Source organism: Dasypus novemcinctus, chromosome 1 (assembly GCF_030445035.2).
Source record: "Dasypus novemcinctus isolate mDasNov1 chromosome 1, mDasNov1.1.hap2, whole genome shotgun sequence".
Taxonomy (NCBI): Eukaryota; Metazoa; Chordata; class Mammalia; order Cingulata; family Dasypodidae; genus Dasypus; species Dasypus novemcinctus.
In genome coordinates this window covers 172,536,982-172,551,113 of record NC_080673.1, presented here as the reverse complement: position 1 = coordinate 172,551,113, position 14,132 = coordinate 172,536,982, and the positions used below count along the sequence as shown (strand labels likewise).

Sequence of the window (14,132 nt, the reverse complement as noted above, 5' to 3'; positions counted from 1 at the left end):
ACAGTCTCTATTTCATCTTCATAGTTGAAAGTTACATTAATTGGTAAGGAATTCTGGATTGGCATATTTTAAACATCTTGATCCACTGTCTTCTGACTTGCACTGTTTCAGATACAAATTTTCTATCTTATATTTCTTCTTCTCTATGTCAAATATCCTGTTCCTTTGGCTGTTTCAGATTTCTTGTATGTGGGTTTAGTTATTTTTTGGATATGTGGGTTTATAATTTTCAACAAGTTTGGAATATTTTTGGCCATATTTTATGAAATATAATTTTTCTGATCTCAAAATCCCTTAGGGACTTTGATTACATATATATTAGACCACCTGATTTCATTTCACAGAAAAATAATTCTCTATTTTTTTCAACTATGTTTACTAGCTGATATGAATATTTGAAAACAAATTCATCCCACTTTTCTTTTCATATCCTTGACATAATTTATTATACTTCTTCTTAAACAAACTAGTGTAAATATCCATGGAGGAGGGGAATTAATTTTAAAGCATGAAACAGGTCAATAGACAAGTATGGCAACCACTGAAAGGATTCATCTTGTTTTTTCTTTAAGATTAAGCCAGTGATAAACAATCTTAAAAAAAGAATAAATTCCACCTGTAAAACAAGGTAATTTACAACTTGATTTCAACTTGTTTTTTGACAGTTGAATTTTTACATTAAAAACTGAAAAATTTCAACTAAAGAACAAAGAAAACATTCAGATACATGTTTACACTTAAAAAATGATAGCCTCTATTTCAACAAAGAATGGCGGCTCACCACTTTACATTGATATTGTGGTCCAGAATACACTTCCCATTTAAAGCATGTTTAATTATGGATAGCTTATGGATAGCTTCTAAAGGGAATTGGTATAGAGTCTATTCTTGATGAAGACAAACTAGACAGATTTTGCCTGATGACAGGATAATTCTGAGATGCATTAAGATATTTCTCCTTTTCTTGGACTATTAGGTCAACTATAAAGTGATGAAGTCCATAGGACTGCTATCTGCTAAGGTAAAGTTACCTTAATGGAGACTTTATCTTCAAGATATGAATTATGATCCTTTAACAGAGTGCAATATCATATTAATTGGAGTGGCCATCTACTTGTTATCCTAACTTCTCACCACTCTTGCACCATTGCTTTTCTTCTGTGGTATTTTGAAGCAAACATTCTCTGTTGGCTTGCTTGCCTAGGTGGACTGCTATAGTAGTAAATCCTATTAGCTTGGGACCATTTTGGTTTGAAGACCTGGAACCTGGTACTCTCCCTGGGTGCTATATTTATTCCCTTTAGTCAGCCACAGCAACTTGTCTAGGAGCACCAATTCTGTGGGCCACCAGCATCTTCCAGCCCCAGCTCTTCCTCTCTATTTATTTGTTTATAAGTTGTTTTCTCTTGGTATTTCAAGTTGGATAGTTTTGTTTTTTTTTTTTATTGTTATACCTTCAAATCTCCAATCTTATGCAACGGCGAATGTGCTGCTAATCCCATTCTGTGCGTTTTTTTTCAGTTCAGACATTGAAATTTTCAACTCTAAAAATATGGCTTGAGTCTTTTTGTATATTCCATGTCTCTACTTAATATGGCCAATTTTAATCTAGCTCCTTGAGAATATGCAATATAGTTATAATAACTTTTTAAATATCCTTATCAACTAATTCAATTATCTGTGTTATTCCTGTGTCAGTTTCAGTGGATTGTTTTTCTCCTCATTACAGTTCATAACGTCAGCTTCCTTGCATGACTAGTAATTTTTTATTTAATATCAGACATTACCATTATTTTCTTGGAGTTTGAAGAGTATTATATTCCTATATGTATCTCTCAGTTTTGTTCTGGGATGCAATTATATTACTTAAAGAAAATTTAGTCCCTTTGTTTCTTATTTTAAAGCTTTTTCAGATGGGATAAGAATAGTATTTTTTTAATGAGAATTTTTATTGTATTTTTTTAAGATACATAGATCACAAAAAATGCTACATTAAAAAATGAGGTTCCTACATACCCCACACCCCACCCTCTCCCACTCCTACTAATCAGTGACCTCCTTCATCATTGCATCACATCCATTGCATTTGGTGAATACAATTTGGAGCACTGCTGCACTGCATGGATTATAGTTCACATTGTAGTTTACCCTCTCCACCTATACATTCAGTGGGTTATGGCAGGATATATAATATTCAGCATCAGTCCCTAACATATCACTCCAAGTCCTGAAAATGCCACCACATCATATCTCTTCCCTCTCCCTACCCTCAGCAAATACCATGACCACTTTCTCCACATCAATGCAACATTTTCTTCCATTACTAGTCACAATAGTTATACAGTAGAATATCAGTAAGTCTACTCTAATCCATATTTTATTTCTCCATCCAGTGGACCCTGGGATAGTGATGTCCACTCCACCTCTATATTGAGAGGGGGTCTTAAATCCCACATGGTCGGTTCCCTGTTCTGGTGGTTGACCATCTTCACCTCCCTGTTAGCTGACCTAGGCAAATCCAACAAACTGGAGAGTAGGTGTTGCAACTCTACTGAGGCTCAGGACCCAGCTGGCACATGGCCAGTCCAGAGATTCAAGTCTCCTGAGTATACACCAAACCCAGTGCAAACCACAGGTTCTGTAAAAGTGACAAAAGAGGCATGTGTAGGAAGGTCACATCTGAGTTCAACTCCATCACACTCAGGAAAACAAATTCCAAAGCAGGGCCCACTGACAAGGCACCAAACTCCAGAGCCAACTGCCATGAACAAAGAACCTGTGTGTCTCCGTAGCCCTCAGGAGCACTAGTACCTGGGGTTGTATCTACTTTGGCTGTCTCTGGGATCCCCCTGAGGTATTCATAAGCACTACCTCCCCAATAACCTCCAAACTGTTTTTCAAACTCTCAGCCATATAAATTCATTTGTCTTTACCATTTCCCCCTTTTATTCAAGGTCTTTTTCTAGTTGTATCACCAGTTAGTGATTGGTAGTAATCCCTCGGTGCCAAGGAGACTCATCCCCAGGAGTCATGCCCCACGTTGGGGGAAAGGTAACACATTTATATGCTGAGTTTGGCTTAGAGAGTGGCCATATTTGAGCAACATGGAGGTGCTCAGGAGGTCACTCTTAGGCACCCTACAGCTCTAGGCCTAGTTTGAATTTCAGACACACAGACTCAAAAGCATTGTCATCAGTATCAAGGGCTCATCATTGGACCATCCTTCTTTACTGATCTTTGCCCTTGCACTTAGGGATTGTTGTTCCATTGGAGAATGTGACAGAACTCCCCTTCTGGAACTCAGCACTCCCTCAGATGTCATTTTTAATTATAACTATTATGAAAATACCCAACGAATATCCAAACATTTTTATATACCCTATGTACATGCCCTGGAGAAATCACTCCCAACCATGTGTCCCCCATCAATAACACCCCACATCAGTGTTCCTCCCCTGCCACAGGTGAACCCCTCTGTGGTCCAAAACTTCTTCAAAAGTGAAGCCTATTATATTGCCAAATTCAATTAATAAGAAAATGAAATAGTAATGATAGGTTTAAAGATTAGAAATTGAATACATACTAATTTAGAAAAACTAAAATAAAGTAAAAATAAATTGGGGTATTAAAAATGAAAAATAGTATAAAACTTTGTTTTTGAAGTTTAGCCTTTCATCACTGTAATGGGTGTTGCCCTTTATGTATAGTGGCAAGGCAATTTCTTTCATTTCTTTCTCAGTGTCCACATCATTTTTTTTTTTTAGTTTTAGTTTTGTCTTCAAAAAAGTTTTAGATCACAGTAAAGTCACATATGCAATATAGGGGACTCCAATTTTTGAACATCAAACCCTTTTCCCCCTTCCCCAGCAATGATCTTTTTACATGTTCATGTTATATTTGCTGTAGCTGATGTACAGATATTGAAACATAGCTATCAAACATGGTTCCATTTTGGTTTACATTATGGTTTGTATTTCAGACTGTACAATTTTCTAAAGTTTTTAGTTACATTATGCTTTGCATTATGGTTTATATTTTAGGCTATAAACTTTTATACATTTTTGGTGAAATTTAACGTGTCCTATATCCATCATTGCATGATCTTGTGGAACACTTCCATTGGCCCCCAGTTACCCTGCTTCCATCTATTCAATTCCTCTGTCCCCTCCCCTCAGGTCCCACAGTGACAACAATGTTTCATTGCTTGAAGAGCCAGATTCACAGATACTTGTAACAATGCTGAGGCCTGATATACTAGACTTTCTTCCCCCATTGGGAGCCACCAATTCTTTCGAGAGACACAACTCCCTCTGTTTGAGAACATCAGGCCTCCCCAGGATATGGGTACAACTTCCCAATCATTGTATGGGTATCTACCCAATGATAAAACTCACTATGACAAGAAGAGCACTCACAAACTCCCTAGAAGCCTGCCCCTGTGCCAGATGCCCCGCCCCTAAGCACCTTAAACAGGTAATCCTTCCTTGTTATATTTTCTAAAGAGTTTTCACAACATTATAGTTTCAGCCACATACCTGACAATCTCCCATGTTCAACTGTTCCTCCCAACCCTCCCCTAATTCTTTAGGCCATCTGACCTATTCTCCCAACCCTAGTCCACCTGAAGCCTGCAAAACCACACCCAATATTTTTCCTATGTCCCCATCTTATCCCTTCCCTGTACAAATACTTACTCCACTTTATCATAGATTTAACCCATGTAGGCATCAGCTCATAACCTCCCCACCACCACCATTTCCTGTAAGCCTACCATCCAGTCTCTAGCTCTCTGAGACAGCTTTGTTTGCTTATTTCATATTAGAGACATCATGTAGTATTAGTCCTTCAGTGTCTGGCTTGCTTCACTCAACATAAAGTCCTCAAGATTCAGCCATGTTATCACATGTGTTTGTACTGTATTCCTTCTTAGAGCTAAGTAATATTTCATTGTATGTATATACCATATTTTGTTTATCCATTCATCTATCGATAGGCATTTGGGTTGATTCCAACTTTTGGGAATAGTGAATAATGTCGCTATGAACATTAGTGTGTGTATCTGTTTGTGTGCTTGTTTCAGTTCTTCTGGGTATATACCCAGCAGTAGAATTGCTGGGCCATATGGCAAATCCAAAGCTAGTTTTTTGAGAAACCGCCAAACTGTCCTCCAGTATGGCTAGATCCTTCTGCATTCCCACCAGCAGAGGATGAGAGTTCCCATTTCTCCACATCCTTTCAAATACTTGTAGTCTTCTGGGTTTTTTTTGTTTTGTTTTGTTTTTTTGTTTTGTTTTTTTTAATATCCACCAGTCTTATAGGAGTAAGATGGTATTTCATTATACTTTTAATTTGCACTTCCCTAATAACTAGTGATTTTGAGCATACATTCGCATGCTATTTTAGCCATTTGTATTTCTTCTTTGGAGAAGCATCTGTTCAAAACTTTTGCCCATTTTTTAAAGGGGTAGTCTGTCTTTTTATTTTTGAGATACAGGAGTTCTTTATATATGCAGTATATTAGTCTCCTATCAGATATATGGTTACCAAATATTTTCGTCCATTGGGTAGGCTCTCTATTCACTTTCTTGACAAAACCCTTTGAGGTGCAAAAGGTTTTAATTTTGAAGAAGTCCCATTTATGTGTTCATCTGTTGCTCATGCTTTGGGTGTGAAGTTCATGAAGCCATTTCCAATTACAAGGCCCTGTAGATGCTTCCCTACATTGTTTTCCAAAGTCTTTATGGTCTTAGTGCTTACATTTAGGTCTTTGATCCATCCTGCATTGATTTTTGTATAAGGTGTGAGATGGTAATCCTCTTTCTTTCTTTTGCATATGGATATCCAACTCTCTTGACACCATTTGCCAAAGAGGCCATTCTCTCCCAGTTGAGTGGACTTGGTGATCTTGTCAAATATCAGGTGATTGTATATATGAGGATCTATATCAGAGCTCTCAATTTGGTTCCATTGGTCAATATGTCTATCCTTGAGCCAATACCATGCTGTTTTCACAAATGTAGCTTTGTAGTATGTTTTGAAGTGAGGTAGTGTTGTTCCTCAAATTTCATTTTTTTTTTTCAATATGCATTTGGCTATTTTCCTTTCTAAATAAATTTCATACTAGTATTTCTATTTCAATAAAAAATGCTGTGTTAATTTTTGTTGGGATTACATTAAATCTGTAGATCAGTTTGGGTAGGAGAGACCTCTTAGTGATATTTAGTCTTCCTATCCATTAACAGGGAATATCCTTCCATTTATGTAAGTCTTTTTGATTTCCTTGAACAGTGTTGTATAGTTTTCTGTGTATAAGTCTTTTACATCTTTAGTTAAATTTATTCCTAGGTATTTGAATTTTTTATTTATTACTGTAAATGGTATTTGTTTCTTGATTTCACCCTTAGATTGCTCATTATTAGTGTACAGAAATGCTACTGATTTTCACACATTGATCTTATAACCTCTGACTTTTCTGAACTCATGAGTTCTAGAAGCTTTGTGGTGGACTTCTCAGGGTTTTCTATGTACAGGATCATGTCACCTGCAAATACTGAAATTTTGACTTCTTTCTTTCCAATCCAGATGCCTTGTATATCTGATTCTTTCCTCAGTGCTTGAGCAAGTACTTCTAACACAATATTAAATAGGATGGGTGGTAGTGGGCATCCTTGTCTTGTTCCAAATCTTAGAGGAAAAGATTTTAGGATTTCACCATTGTAAATGATGTTAGCTGTGGGTTTTTCATATATACACTTTATTATATTCAGAAAGTTTCCTTTATTCCTATATTTTGCAGTGTTTTTATCAAGAAAGGGTACTGTATTTTGTTAAATGCTTTTTCTGCATCTATAGATATGATCACGTGATTTTTTTCCTTAGATCTGTTTATGTGGTGTATTACATTAATTGATTTTCTTATGTTGAAACATCCTTGCATACCAGAAATGAAACCCACTTGGTCATGGTGTATAATTCATTTAATGTGTTGCTGAATACAGTTAGCAAGTATTTTGTTGAGGATTTTCACATCTATGTTCATTAGAGAGATTGGTGTGTAATTTTACTCTCTTGTGGTGTCTTTGTTTGGGTTTGGTATTAGAGTAAGGTTGGCATCATAGAATGAGTTAGGGAATGTTCCTTCTATGTCAATTTTTTGAGAGATTTTAAGCAAGATTGGTGTTAGTCCTTTCCAGAATGTTTGGCAGAATTTATCTGTGAAGCCGTCTGGCCCAGGTCTCTTCTTAGATGGGAAGTTTTTAATGACTGATTCTATCTCTTTATTTGTGATTGGCTTGTTGAGATCATCAATTTCTTCTTTCATCAAAGTAGGCTACTTATGTGTTTCTAGGAGTTTGTCAATTTCCTGTAAATTGTCCTTCTTGTTGGCATATAATTTTTCAAAGTATTCCCTTATAATAGTCTTTATTTCTGTGGGGTCAGTTGTGATATCCCCTTTCTCATTTATTTTGTGTATTTGCATCTTCTCTCCTTTTTTATTTGTTAGTCTAGCTAAGGGTTTGTCAATTTTACTGATATTCTCAAATAATCAGCTCTTCATTTTGTTTATTTTCACTAGTGCTTTCTTATATTCTATTTCATTTAGTTCTGCTCTGATCTTTGATATTTCTTTCATTCTTCTTTTGGAGTTACTTTGTTGGTTTCTTTTACTAATTCCTCCAAATGTGTAGCTAAGTCATCAATTTTAGCTCTTTCTTCTTTTTTGATATATGTATTTATGGCTATGAATTTCACTCTCAGTTCAGCTTTTGCTGCACCCCATAAGTTTTGATGTGTCATTCTGTCATGTTCATTTGTTTCAGGGTAGTTACCAATTTCTTTTGCGATTTCCTCCTTGACCCACTGTTTTTCTAAGAGTGTGTTGTTTTACTTCCATATCTTTGTGCCAACTCTGGGTCTCTGGCCCTTGCAGATTTCTAGCTTCATTACCCTGTGGTCAGAGAAATTATTTCATATGATTTCAATCTTTCTGAAATCATTGAGACTTTCTCTGTGACCTAGCATGTGGTCTACCTTGGAGAATGATCTATGTGCACTTGAGAAGAATGTATATCCTTTTGTATTGGGGTGTAATGTTCTGTATATGTCCACTAGGCCCAGCTCCTCTATTATATTGTTCAAAGTCTTCATTTCGTAATTGATTCTCTTTTGAGATGTTCAGTCCAATGATAATAGTGGTGTATTAAAATCTCCCACTATAACTGTAGAGACATCTATTCCTTCACTTAGTTTTTCCAGTGTTTACCTCATGTATTTGGAGGCACTCTGGTTAGGAGCATAAATATTTATGATTGTTCTTTCTTCTTGAAGAATTATCCCTTTCACTAATCTGTAGTGTACATCTTTGTCTCTCACAATAGTTTTGCATTTAAAGTCTATTTTATGTGATATTAATATAGCTACTCCTGCACTTTTTGGTTATTGTTTGCCTGTAAGATTGTTTTCCAGCTATTCACTTTCAACCTCCTTGAATTCTAAGATGTGTTTCTTGTAGACAGCAGTTAGAAGGGTCATGTTTCCTTATCCATTCTTCCAATCTGTGTCTCTTGACATTCCATTCACATTCAGTGTTATTATTCTCAAGGAATTACTTATATTAGCCATATTTTCTTTGGATTTGTGTTTGTCATATGTTGGTTTTTTTTCTTTTCTTTTTTCATTTTTTTAGTTGTTCTTATACTCTCCTCCAACTCTGTGTCTGTCTCTCCTGTTTCTTCCTTTCCTCCTGCAAAACTCCCTACAGTATTTCTTGAAGGGCAAGTTTCTTGTTGGCATACTCTCTTAGTTTATTTTTCTGTGAATATTTTGAACTCTGCATCATTTTTGAATGCCAGCTTTGCTGGATAGAGTATTCTTGGTTGGAGCTTTTTCTTTTAGTACCTTGACTATGTCATACAACTGCCTTTTTGCCTCCATGGTTTCATTTGAGAAATCAGCACTTAATCTTATTAAGTCTCTCTTGTATGTGATGACTCTTTTCTCTTGCTGCTTTCAGTATTTTCTCTTTGTCTTGAGCATTGGATAATTTGACAAGTATATGTCTTGAGGTAGACCTGTTGGGATTTATGCTGTTTGGGGTGTGTTGTGCCTCCTGGATTTGTACATCCACCTCCTTCAATAAGTTTGGTAAGTTTTCATCCATTATTTCTTCCAACATCCCTCTGTCCTCTTTCCCTTCTCTTCTCCTTCTAGGATGCTTATAATGTGTATGCTTGTGCATTTTTGTTATCATTCAGGTCCCTAAGTCCCTGGTGGATTTTTAAAAATCTCCTTATCAGTCAATTCTACTATCAGTTTGATTTCAGATGTACTGTCTTCCACATCACTAATTCTTTCCTCTGTCTCTTCAAACCTGCTGTTATTTGCTGATAGTGTATTTTTTATTTCTTGGATTGTGCTCTTCATCACCCTCATATCCCTTATCTTTTTGAGTATGCCTACAGTTTCTTCTGTATGCTCGCTAAATTTATCCTTAATATCCTTAATCTCTTCCTTCACATCATTAAAATGGTCTATGATATATGTTTGGAGAACTTTGATTAGTTGTTCTATATTCTGCTTCTCTTCCTGGCTTTATGTTTGTTCATTTGATTGGGCCATGTTTTCCTGAATATTGGTGTGCTTTGTAATATTTTGTTGCTGTCTGGGCATCATTTTATCTTGATGGGATTTTTCAGTTGATCAGCTTCTCTTTCTAGTCTTGATGTTTAGGTGTTGTTTTGTGTGTGTGTTGAGTCTTCTCTTTGACCCTTTGTTCTTCTTATTCTATTTCCTTGTTGTTGTCTAAGTCCCCTTGAAGGAAAATATTAGGGCCAGGGTACACAAAAGAGTTAAGAAAAGAAAAAGTATAATTGTAGTATTGATAGTAAATATTAGCAGAAGAACCAGGTGAGATCTAGGAGAATGGATTTTAAACTCATGTAAGCTGTGTAGAGTTATAAGAGTAAAAAAGTTGAGTACCTAAAATGAGATGGTAAGCTGAATATAAGGAAGGATATAGTATGAATAAAAGCCTACTGTGGTCAGGAGAAAGGGAGAGAGAAAAGAAAGGACAATAACATAAAGAGTGAATAAAAGTAAAGAGAACAGAGGTGCTAAAAATAAAAAGTCAGAGAAATTGCGGACTAAACAAAGAGAGGTAGAATGTAAGAGAAACAATAGACCATGGAAGATAGAAAGATGAAAAGGAACATGGACAGCATTGGTAGCCAAAATCAGTACACAGAGAAAAGAGGAAATTGAGGATGAGGAAGCACAGTAAATAAGAAACACTGCCTTCAGCACCTAATGGAAAAAAGGAAAAGAGAAAAAAGGAAAAAGGGAGAAAAAAGGCAAGCAAGAAAATCAAAGGAGGACTTAAGGGATAAAGAGGAAGGAAAGACAAAAAAAACAAACCAACAAAAAAGAGCACACAGGGCCTTAAGCAAGGAATCCTCTTTGCAATTGTATAAACTGTTAGGAGTCTATCCTTTCCCCTTTCTCCCCTCCTCACTTCCCTCTCTCCCAGGGCAGTGGGAAGGTGGTGTGAGGTCTCCCCTTGAAGATTCAAATGGGACCCTGGTGAACCAACTCACCACAGAAAATAATGTCTCTTAGTTTCTTTGAGAGAGAGCACACACATCTTGCCAGGAAGGTGTGTAGGCTTGTTGGATGCCTACAAAGCATATCCTACTGTCCCCCTCCCTTAGGTGTACTATGGAGGACTAGTTAATTTTCTGACTCTACTTTCTCCTAGACCAAGTTTCCCTATCCCAGGGCTTTTAGGTCAATCAGGCTCTTTCAGCAGATTCACTTCTTCTCTCTTCCTAGCCTCTTCCTAAGCCAGCTGGTATACTACTCCAAGTTCAAAAAAAAGGGGGTCAGAAAGCTGAACCTGCACTCCTTGGGCCCCTCTGCACTCCTCCCCAAAACCCTCCCACTCTGAGAGTTTGTCTGAGACCAGAGGTTTGGGGAATGCTTGAGTTTGGGGAGTGCTGGGTTTGGGGAACATGGGCTTGGGAGAATGCAGGCTCAGGGAACGTGGGTTTGGAGAATATGGGTTATGGGGAATGCAGGGTTGGTTCAGGGAACATGAGGTTCTGGGAACACGGTTTCAGGGATCACATGTTTGAGGAACATGGGGCTCAGGAATGCCACCATGTGACCGGTGGTGTTCAGGGAATGCTGTGGCTATGAGCCCTTGGGAAAGGGTTTTTCCTTCCTATAACTTCAGGGTCCAGTGTAAGAAACCTGCGGTTTTAACTTCAGTAAGCTCTCCTTTTGTCACAGTCTCTCCAGATCGATGCCCATATACCTCCCGCTTTGTAGGTTCCTAAAACTGCTCACTAAGGCAGGATTCTGTTCCCACTCATTCTGTTTTTTACAGGAGAGATGATGAGGGTGCACTTACTCCAATTCCATCTTGTCCCACTTCTTTAGAGTAATATTTAGTATGGGTTAATTTCATTCCACTACTGAGGTAAATAGTCTGCTTGATGCTCAATGAATTATGAGGATTTCCACTATGGCTGAAGGTAAAAGGAACTAGTCCAGCTCTTGTAGAGTTTGCTTAAGCAAATACAATTAAATGTGTTGGCTTAAACAATGGGAATTTATTTGCTTAAAGGTTGGAAGCTAGGAAAAATATCTAAATCAAGATATCACCAAGGTTATGCTTTCTCCCCAAAGACCAGTCGCTGGTGATCCTTGGTGCCTCTTTCACGTGACAAGGCACATGGCAGCATCTCCTGGTTTCTCCCTTCTCTTCTGTGTTTTGTTCATTTCAGCTTCTTGCTTCTGGTGCTCTCTCCCTGTCTGTTTTAATTTCAGTCTACTTAAAAAGGACTCTAATAACAAGATTAAGACCCATCCTCGTTGGGCTGGGCCACACTACAGCTGAAATAATCTCATTAAAAGTTTACTTACAGTGGGTTTACATCGACAGAAATGGGTTACGAACATGTTTTCCTGGGGTGCAAAGAGCTTCAAGCCACCACAGACACCAAGAGGTTAAATTTCTTACTCAAGTTTACACGAGGGGGAGCCTATTAAATATTCAAATCAAGAGTATCTGACATGCATTCCATTTCTTAGTAATTTATTTCCAAATATGCCACACTAAGTTTTAGGGACTTTATTAAAATCAAGATTCTTGACTCATAGCATGGTGTTCTTTCCACTAGACTACATCATATTTAACCTCTGAAATAATTTTACCAGCATTTTTAAAGACATTTTATCACAAAAATTCTATCTGATAATATTTGCCTAATATCCATCACACAAATAATATATTTAACCCCCAAATATCATTAATGAAGCTATTACAATCACCATGATATAACAGAATTTTCACTGGAAGTAAGTATAAATTAGAAAAACTATCTATCAAATTTTTACCAAGTGTTTCAGTCTCATATAGGAAATCTAGTAGCCATTCTAGCAAGCAAATAGAGTAGCCAGGCTAACAAAGCAAATATTTGGCAAGCAGTGCATTTCCAAAAATGAAAGTAATAATTACACTTCTTTCAGCACAGCTCTAAATGAATAAATCTAATTGCTTCTTCTGCTTAATTTTAATGCTAGGTTTCAAACTGTTGTATGGACAGGAAAGCAACATTAGAGGAATTACTCTAGTGTTGCTTTTCCTCCAATATAGTGGTTTGAACTCAGGCAATAAAGTTAAATGGAAAAGGCTCTATACTTGATTTTCAATTATAGCAAAGGCAGGGAGCCACAATTATCCCTTTCATTACCGTGATGCTCTTCACTGCTGCCTGGGCAAAATATCTTCACTATTGCTGCTTGGTGCTGCTGTAACTCTTAAAGTGAAGAGTCCTTGAGAATCGAAGGTTAAAAGCAAGGGAAGAAATGTGTAAATATAAAAACTTACATTAAAAGGAAAAGATGATAATAAAAAAAGTATGTTAAGTTGTAGATTGACTTCCAGATGATCTGTGGGAGATGGAGAATCACGGAAAGATAAAATCAAATGTTGTTTCAAATTTTGATTTGATAATAGGAAATTTATCTGCTTACAGTGTTGAAATTTTCAAATAATGAATATTTGTTTATTTCAGTTAGAATACTCATTATCAATTTTGGATAAAAATTTACTAGTTTTCACATCATGATTTGCAAACATTTCTCAAGAGATTGACCTAAAGAGCCTTTCCTTAGCCATTATCAGTAATTTTTCTTCTGTCTATTATTTCACTGTACAGTTCCATAAATTTATAAAAATTGCTTTCCATATTAGTATAATGTCATATCAACCTCTTTCATTTGATAATTTATTTTTCTGAAATATTAAATTATTAAGCACTTGATTATATCACCATGGTATTTCAAAATAAAAAAATGTGACCTGTTATTCAAACTTCAGTTTGTTAAATTAGCCACAAAGAAGCATAAATCATTATTATAATGAAAGTTTTCAGATGACTGTCTTCAATTTGAATGTGCTTTTCCTACAAAATCTGATAATTAGACATCTGGATTACTATTTTATTAAACTGGCTTGAATAGGGGATACAGAATTAAAACAAACATACATCCAGATACACACTTACTTTACTGAGACACCATAAACCAAAATCACTCAAAGGTATCAAATATTTATTATACAATATCCTGCTTTATAAGAGGTTATAATAGATCCCTGCAGAAGACTTTGTACTCAAATTATAGGGATAGTCTGATTTAGGAAACCAATACTCATTGCAGGTTTTTAAAAAGAGAGATGTCCAAGACCATATCTGCATTATATATTTATAATATATTACAAGCATAGAAATTTCCATTTACTGACTAAGGATTATTCTCACTTTTTAAAATACAATGCACTATTTAATAGGTTTACTAATTATTATGGCTTAGAAATGGAACTGCAACATAGGAATGATGCCTTTTAGACTATTAAACTGAAAAATTATCTATTTATTTAAATGAATTTTAAACTTTTATTTTACACAGAGTTTACATATATCTTATGTTCTGTGCTTTTCTTAATTTTATATATCTTAGTAAGAAGTTCAGAGAAGATTTAGCTGATATGATTCATCTTTTTTTAATTAATAATTTACTTTTTTATTATACATCGTGTAGACAAGACTGTTTCACATGGGAACAATTTG

The 14,132-nt window shown here is 36.1% G+C and overlaps 1 pseudogene; it reads right to left on the bottom strand.

Annotated features, from left to right (window-relative positions):
- Positions 1 to 860: 860 nt before the first annotated feature.
- Positions 861 to 4,550, bottom strand: LOC101444279 (eukaryotic translation elongation factor 1 epsilon-1 pseudogene; annotated as a pseudogene).
- Positions 4,551 to 14,132: the final 9,582 nt, after the last annotated feature.